The following is a 9,078-nucleotide window of genomic DNA, read 5'->3' as shown; positions in this document are numbered from 1 at the left end:
AGACAGTTTGGAATAATACTATATAGCATTTAAACTAGGAGTAATATAAATAAGCTTTGGTGTGTACATTTTCAGAATGTACTACAGGTTAGCACTGCATTACAAATACTTCACAAAACACAAGTTTTTAATAAGAATAGGATTTTTTGGCCAAGTGAGTTACTTCTAAGTGAACAAACAAATTCCTTCCCGACTGCATCTTCCTGGGTTGCTGCAGCTCAGGTAGAAGGTCACTTCTGAGGGGTGACATCTTTTTGGGCCTACCTCTTGGCTTTCATGTGCAGGTATCTGCCTTTGTCTTCTTTAAAACGCATTTTCTCTTCTTTAGTCTCTAACAGCTGGTACAGGGAATGTCTTCCCCTCTTTGCTCAGGGAAATATAAGTGGCAAAGGCACTAGCAGCATGGTATCTCTCTTGGGAATGCAACGTGACAAGATTGGCACCCACCGAGATTTCAATCTCCAAGGATTTATTGTTCATGAAGGTCATGTGTCCAGAGATGGTGATGACACAACCTTTCTGGATCTTATCATGAAATTTAATGGCATCCACCAGAGCCATGACAATATTGGTCTCAAAATGATCAGCAGTCACAATCCCAGTTACTTCATCCATTAGCTCCATGCCCAAAGCCATGTAGAGTACAATTCGATGGTCCCTCTAGATGTATCAAGGAGAACCGGCTGTAACTGACAGTATATGGTTCTGGGTTAATAGAAAGCATCAGCATCTCCCCATTCTTCCACTTGGTTTCCATACATTTAAGCTTTTGAGCTTCATATCTCTTTCTGCCTTATTCTTGGGGATCTCACAATGAAAACTCAGAAATATTATATTCTTATTCCAGAGTTCCAAGTCACAGAGAAAATACTTCAAGCAGCCAGAAAGAAACCATTCAAATACCATGGAACCACAATCAGGATGACCCAAAATTTAGCATCTACCTATCTTTAAAGGGCTTAGAATATGATATTCCACAAGGCAAAGGAACCAGGATTACAACCAAGAATGACCTATCCAGCAAAAGTGAGAATAATCCTTTAAGGGAAAAAAAGGATGAAATAGATGATTTTCAAGCATTCCTAATAAAAAGACCAGAGCTGATCAGAAAATTTGACTGTCAAATACAAAATTCAAGAGAAGTATAAAAAAAGAAACATGAAAGAGAAACCATAAGGGATTCAATGAGGTTAAACTGTTTAAATTCAAATTTTATCATTTTTAGGTCAGTTAGAAGAATTCTACATAGAGAGCATGGGAATAAGGTAATTATATTGGGATGACATAAAGAATGGTTGAGAAAGAAAGAGGGATTTCCTGCAAGAAGGGGGAAAGAAGAGGAAGAAGAGGGAAAATGATCTCACATAAAAGAGGCATGAAAGGAAGAGTTATTACAGTAAAGGAAGAATAGTGGGGGGTGGGCAACACTGGAATCTCACTCACATCTAAATTGGTTCAAAGAGAAAAAATGCACACACAGGTACATACATACACATATATACTTAACTGAATATAGACTTACCCAACAGGGAAGTAGGAGGGGAATGGGATAAAATAAAAAGGGGTGGCTAATAAAAGGGAGAGCAGATTAAGCAAGGCAGTGGTAAGAAACAAAATTGATATTAGAAGAAGGACAAGAAAAAAAGAGAAAAATAAACAGAAGAAAATAAGATTGATGGAAATGTACAGTCAGTAATCATATCTGTGAATATGAATGAGATGAACTCACTGATCAAATTGACACAGATAGCAGGATATATTGTACACAATATGTCGCATACCAAAAACACATTTGAAACAGAAAAACATATACAGAGTTAAAATTAGGGGCTGGAGAAATATCTACTATGCTTTAGCTGAAGTAAAAAAAATTGGGGTGGTAATTATGATATCAGGCAAATCAAAAGCTAAAACAGATCCAATTAAAAGAGATAAGTGGAGAAATTACAACTTATTAAAAGGCACAATAGACAATGAAGTAATATCAATAGCTAACATGTGTACCAAAAGGCACAGCATCCAAATTCTTAAAGGAAAAGTTAAATGAATTATGGGAGGAAATAGACAGCAAAAGTATATTAATGGTGTACCTCTAGTTTCCTCACCCTGGAAATAGATAAATCTAACTATAAAAATGCATAAAAAAGAAGCTAAGAAGATGAATAGAATGTTAGAAAAGTTAGATGTGATATTCCTCTGAAGATAATGGAAAGGGACTTCAAAGGAATATACTTTTTTTCTCAGCTACACATGGAACTTTTAGAAAACTCGACCATGTATTAGGGTATAAAAACCTCAGAACCAAATACAGAAAAATAGAAATATTAAATGCACCACTCTCAGACCATAATGCAATAAAAATTATACTCAAAAAAGAGACATGGAAGCATAGATTAAAAAATAATTGGAAACTAAATAATCTAATCCTAAAGAATGAATGGGTCAAAGAACAAATCATAGAAACAATAACTTTCATTAAAGAGAATGACAATAATGAGACAATATACTAAAATCTGGGGGATTCATGTAAGCAGTATCTAGGGAAACTTTTGTATTTCTAAACTAATACATCAATTAAGTAAAGAAATAGTAGATCAATGAATTGAGTATGAAACTAAAAAAAAAACAGTAAAAGAACAAATTAAAAATCCTCAATTAAACACAGAAATGAAATTCTGAAACTCAAAGGAGAGATAAACAAAATTTAAAGTTAAGAAAAAAACCATTAGGCTAATAAGTAAAATCAGGAAGAAGTTTTATGGGTGAGGAGGACAATAAACTAGACAAGTCATTGGTTAATATGATTTTTGAAAAAGAAAAAAGTAAACAAAATAACCAGTATCAAATCTGAAAAAGGTGAATGTACCATAAAAGAAGACAAAATTAAAAGAATTATTTTCAAGTCATTTTAAATTTTTGTTTTGGAGTTATTATTAGAAGTTATTTTACCCAACTATGTGCCAGTAAAACAGATCTTCTTAGTGAAATAGATAAATATTTACAAAAATATTAATTGCCCAGATTAACAGAAGAGGAAATAGAAGAGTTAAATAACCATAACTTAGGAAAAAAAATGAACAAACCGTAATAGCTTCCTAAGAAAAAGTCCCCAGATCAAGATGAATTTACAAGTGAATTCTACAAAACATTTATTGAATGATTAATCCCAACACTACACAAAGCTATTTGTAAAAATAGGTAAAGAAAGGGTCATACCAAATTCCTTTTATGATACAAATATGATTTTGATACCTAATGTAGAGAAAGAAAACTACAGACCAATTTCCTTAATGAATATTGATGCAAAAATTTAAGTAAAATACTAGCAAGGTGATTGCAGCAATATATCACAAAGATCGTAACTCAGATCATGTGGGATTTATACTAGGAATACAGCAGGGGTCGTTCAGTATTAGGAAAAATATCAGCATAATTGACCATATCAATAACAAAAACAACAAAAAATATCTCAATACATGCAGAAAAATCTTTTGACAAAATACAACACATTCCTATTTAAAAAAAAACACTAGAAAGCATAGGAATCAATGGAGCTTTCCTTAAAATAATAAGTAATATCTATTTCAAACCAAAAGTAAGCATTGTCTCTAAAATAAACATGAGAATGAAAAGGTTACTTTTGGGCAGGTTTGTGGACTACAAGCTCAAAATGAATCAAAGCGAATGTGTATGGTAGCTGGAAGAGCCGTCATGATCTTAGACTGCATGAAGGACAGCATGACATTCAGAATGGAATATGTCTTTCTCTGCTCTGTCCGGGTCAGAACACTTCTGGAATATTGTGTTCAGTTCCATGCACTATGTTTTTAGAAGAGACAGTTATTAACTCAAGATATTTGAGAAGAAGGTAATCAAGATGATGAAAGATCCAGTCCATTCCATATGAGAGAGAGCTGAAGGACTTAGGGACGTTTAAAATGGATAAGAGATTAGGATTAGGGGGAAGGGAATAAGCTGTTTTATATTGTTATTATTTATTAAACTATTATATATTCCAGGCACTGTGCTAAGCACTTTACAAACATTATCTTCTTTGAACCTCACAAAAATCTGAATATTATTAGGTGCTATTATTATCCCCATTTTTTAATTTTAGAAACTGAGGCAAACTAACAGTGACTTGCCCACTGTCACACAGCTAGTAAGTGTCACATTTGAATTCAAGTCTCCTAGACTCCAGGTCCAGCACTCTATCCACTGTGCCACCTAGCAACCTCTAGACCTAAACCAGGGATGGGGAACCAGTGGTCTTGAGCTCACATATTGCTCTGATATCAGGTGCGGCCTTTTGTCTGAGTACAAGTTTTGCAGAACAGATCTTTTTATTAAAGGGATTTGTTCTGTGAAGTTTGGATTCAGTCAAAGGGCTTCACATGAGGACCTAGAGGGGCATATGTGGCCTTGAGGCCACAAGTTCCCCACCCTTGGTCTAAACCATCTTCATCATAAGTAGTGTTATCACCTGAAATAATAATGACAGCTGAAATCTACATAGTACTTTAGACTTACAAAGCTCTTTATATACATCATCTCCTTGGACTCCTTCCTTGATCCCAGAGAGCAGGGCTAGGAATAATAGGTAGGAGTTGCAAAGAGGCAAATTTGAATTTCATATTAGAAAAAAAGTTTTTAATCATTAAAAAATTTCTAAAATTTCTTCTTGATACTGTGGGAAGTATGCTATGTAGATTACTGTTTTTGCCTGCATGCTATCCCCCCCATTAGATTGCAAGTTCCTCGAGAGTAAGGACTGGTTTTTGCCTATGTTTGTATCCCCAGTGCTTAGCACTATCTGCATATAGTAGGTACTTAATAATTGTTTACTATTAGCAATCTTGAAAAGATGTCTGGGACAACGAGAGGTGAAATAACTTGCTCAGTGTCACACAACTGGTAGGTGACATGGCAGGAGCTAAATGCTGGCCTTTCTGATTCTTGGGCTAGTTGAACATTCACTACTCTAATGCTGCCTCACCTAACAACTAAGTAAGAGGTTTGGGGATTAATTGTCAAATGTACCATGATCTAAAAATGCTAAACACCATTAGGTCCTCTGTTTGTCTGAAGCAGATGTCCTATGGTGCCAAAGAATGCTTTCATACCAGTGTCCAATATGTGCTTTGAACTCCTCAAAAGGCCTTTCTGGCCCAAGAGATGTGAAACTAGCCAATTACCTTCAATGCTTCATAAATTCATGACCCCTATAACTTGGGCATGGCTGTTTTATGCCGAACTTTATTATGACTCTGTCTATATAAATGCAAACATGGTTTCTGTAGATATAATTCCATAAAGCAAAACTATCCACTATCTTTAGCAGTGAAATTCAAATGGTAACCCTGACAAGCAGAGAAAAATGAGTGCAGTTAACTTCAGCCATCCCTGCTCATCTGAAAGCTTATGTCAGTTTCTAAATAAGCTTTTCATTTTTCTATTCAGGCGACTGATCTTTGTTGATTTACAGCATGAATGAGCATGGCACATTGCAACTTGTAGAGTGTATTTTTCCTAAATAATAAAACATTTATTGCAGACACATCAAGCTCGCTGGTGGCGCTAAATTATTGTAGCAATGAAGTGCCATGTTAACAACTCATTTACATCAGTGCTGGCGACTCTCCATTACCATTGAAAGTAATTTAATTCTAGCCGGGAAGAGTAGCTTCCAAAAATATATTTCACAGAACTTGGGAAAGTATATTTAAAAGGAGATTATCAATTATAATCAGAAGCTATCTGACCTAATTACAAATAAGATAAACTATTTCTCTAAGTTAGAGTCAATGATCACAATACACATATTGGTGAAGATAGACTAGAGATCCACAGAAGATGGTATTGTTAGGCCTTGCCTGATGCCAGAAGCTCTCAGAAATCCACATGCATTAGGCAAACAACCTGTGCTTATGCCATCTTCTATCTAGTAGAATATCAGCATTTTGAATGAATGGATGGAAAAGAATTTATTAAAGCTTATCACATTCAAAGTTGGCCTCAGACTTTTACTAGTGGAGTGATGAGGCAAGTCAAATGTGCCTCAGTTATCTCATTTGAAAAAAATGAGCTGGAGGAGGAAATGGCAAACCACTTCAGTTTCTTTGCCAAGAAAACCCAAAATGTAGTCACAAAGAGTTGGAATTGATTGAAATAACTGAGCAATAATTATGCATAAAGCTTATGCATACAATATTTTTTGAGTCCCTTCCCTCAAGGACCTTATATTCTAAAGGGAGAAACAGCCTAAATATGCAGACTGTAGCCAGAGAGAGACACTTTAGTAGAGATGGGAAAGGGGAGTTATAGGGATAGTGAGTGGGACCAAAGCAGAGTAGACTGACACACCATAATCAGAAACAATGGCAGAATTAATTTGATCCATCATTTATTCTGAAGAAAGTACCCGGTTATCGTCTTGTCTTTATATCCCAAGTTCCTGAAATAATACCTTAGATGTTTAAAATGCACTCCCATCCTATTTTCCTTTACCACCTGTTGAAATATTTACTCTCCTTGAGCATTAATTAATTAATTCAAGCATTAAATTTTCTATGAAGCTTTCTCATCATTTACCCAAACACAAATAATCTCTATGGTTATCTGATAGTACTTTCTTTGTACCTCTCTCCTATACTTCTCGCATTCTAATTCATATTATAGTTAATTCTGTGCTTATTTCATCTTCTCTGGCATATTCAAAGGACCTTAGGCTGAGAGCTGGAAGGGAACTTAGAAATCCTCTAGCCATTTTATGTACCGGACTCCAAAGAGCTTGGCAGACTTTCCCAAGGTCTCACAAGGACTAAGTAGAACTGGAAACCAGTCATATCATGATAGCAAATTCAGTGTTCTTTTTACTACACTATACTGCCTTGCAAGCTTCTCAAAGACAGGGGTCAGATTTTATTTATCTTCTTATCACTCAGTGCCTATCAGTACTATAAACATGGTAGATGATTAATAAATATATTTTAATTAGTCAAATTTGATAAAAGTGAATATTTCTTGGATACCCCACTTCTGCTTACAATGGTTAAAGAAGGAGTAAAATGTACTGTAAGCTTTGTGTGGGCAGAGACTTTCATTTTGGTTTCTGTATCCACAGAGTCTCACACAGTGTCTGTCACATGCTCTTGTAGGCATTTAATGAATGACTTTGGTCATCTTTCATCAATGCTGCTGATGAATGTAAATGAGGAGGAGACAACCATGAAAATAATTGCAGTTTCTGTTCTTACATGTTTTACAGAGGATGAAGAAGTAGAGAAATTCTATGTGAAACATGACAAGGTCCTTTGAAATGTTGCACTTTGTATGTAGTAAAGGCTTGATAAGTGTTTTTTTTCATTCATTCATTGATTCAGAACAAGTCAACTTTGACATTTGGTGACTTGGATGCAAAGGTGGATGTAGGTGAGGACAGTAAAAAACAAAAGATTAAAAATATGATTTTGGATTAAAAAATGAAAGAGGCTAAAGGATGATAGAAGTCACATGCCTGTATATCCTGAATTGTATTTTTTTTTTCAAGAATGGAGTTGGAAAGCTTGGACATTGTAAATACTAAAGAGGTTTTTTTTTTTTTAAGAAAGAAAAACAAAAAGAAATTGATCCAATCTTAAAAGAAGACACCATATGACTAGTTATCAATGCCATTTATGATTCAGTTACAACTGGTTTGACTAAAGGTCAAAATCAACAGAAGAAAGAAAAGGAAAATATTGCGAAAGAAAAAAGTACAACAGTCCCAAACTAACATATTTAGGCAAGAAGCTGACTCTGAGAAATGAATAGTGATAAAAATAATGAAATTGACTTAGTATTTGTTTGAGACTGGGTCAGTCAATCAATAAACACTTGTTAAGCATCTACTATGTGACAACCATTGTAAGAAGTGCTGAAGATATAAAAAAAAGACAAATCCAACTCTCAAGGAGTACACAGTCCAGTGGAGGAGAGAATATGCAAAAAACTACATACAAATAAGTCACATAAATTAGAGATAAGAGAGGGAAGGCACAAGGGATTGGGGAAAGTCTTGGAGAAGATGAGATTTTTAATTGGGAATTGAAGGAATCCAGAAAAGCTCGGAAGTAGAGATGCAGAGGGAGAGAATTGTAGACATGGAAGACAGACAGTGACTCCAAGAGTCAGGAGATGGAGTATCTTGTTCAAGGAATAGCATGGAGGCCAATGTCACTGGATCACAGAGGTACTCTGGGGGTAAAGAGTTGTGAGGTATAAAAAGACTAGAAAGGTAGGGGAGGCAGGTTATGAAGGACTTTGAATTCTAAACTAAAGGTTTTATATCTGATCTTGGAGGTGATAGGGAGCCATAGGAATTTATTGAATAGAAGAGTTGTCCTTATCAGAGCTGAACTATAATAGGAAGATCACTTTGGCAGCTCCATGGAGGATAGATCAGAATGGGAAGAGACTTGTTACATTGAGACCAACCAGCAGACTATTATAATACTCTAAGGCATGAGATGGCGAGAGAAACTGGGTCTCCCTATCCCACCCAGATTCCACAGCATAGAAGCTTTCACCTGCAGCATTTTAGGAACCTTACTCCTAAGAAGCCACATTGACATCAGTCTCAGAGTGGAACCCATAAGCTTTAGCCCTATTGCTCTATAGGCATCGAAATTCAGGTAATCCACCAGACTCAATTTCTCCAGTTTGTAGGGTATACAGGCATGTGCCACCACAGCCAGCATGTTAGTATTTTGGGCAAGTTTTTTATCAGTAAAATACTGACACCCTAATAAGGAGGCCAAAAAACTCAAAAACCAACTCAGTTAAAAATCACTTCACAGAAAGTCACTAGTAGAAAAACTTCAGAGGACATTTACTCTTCTAAGTACCTGAATAGTAATGCCATCTTAATATCCTTGATGAAAGGTAATCAATCTTATAAAAGATAATCAATCTTTATTTGAAGATATATAAACCGAGGAAAAGACCCACCTAAAAAGTTGTCACTTTTAAACAAAAAAATTAAGAATGTTTTCATTACATCAAAACTAAAAAAATCTTAAATATTTCTTATGACAACTT

The 9,078-nt window shown here is 35.2% G+C and overlaps 1 pseudogene; it reads right to left on the bottom strand.

Annotated features, from left to right (window-relative positions):
* Positions 1–260: 260 nt before the first annotated feature.
* Positions 261–8,738, bottom strand: LOC140522968 (cytosolic acyl coenzyme A thioester hydrolase pseudogene; annotated as a pseudogene).
* Between the last annotated feature and the right edge of the window lie 340 nt (positions 8,739–9,078).

Source organism: Notamacropus eugenii, chromosome 2 (genome assembly GCF_028372415.1).
Source record: "Notamacropus eugenii isolate mMacEug1 chromosome 2, mMacEug1.pri_v2, whole genome shotgun sequence".
Lineage (NCBI taxonomy): Eukaryota > Metazoa > Chordata > Mammalia > Diprotodontia > Macropodidae > Notamacropus > Notamacropus eugenii.
Note: the sequence above shows the minus strand (reverse complement) of the source record. Positions and strands in the feature narration are given on the sequence as shown.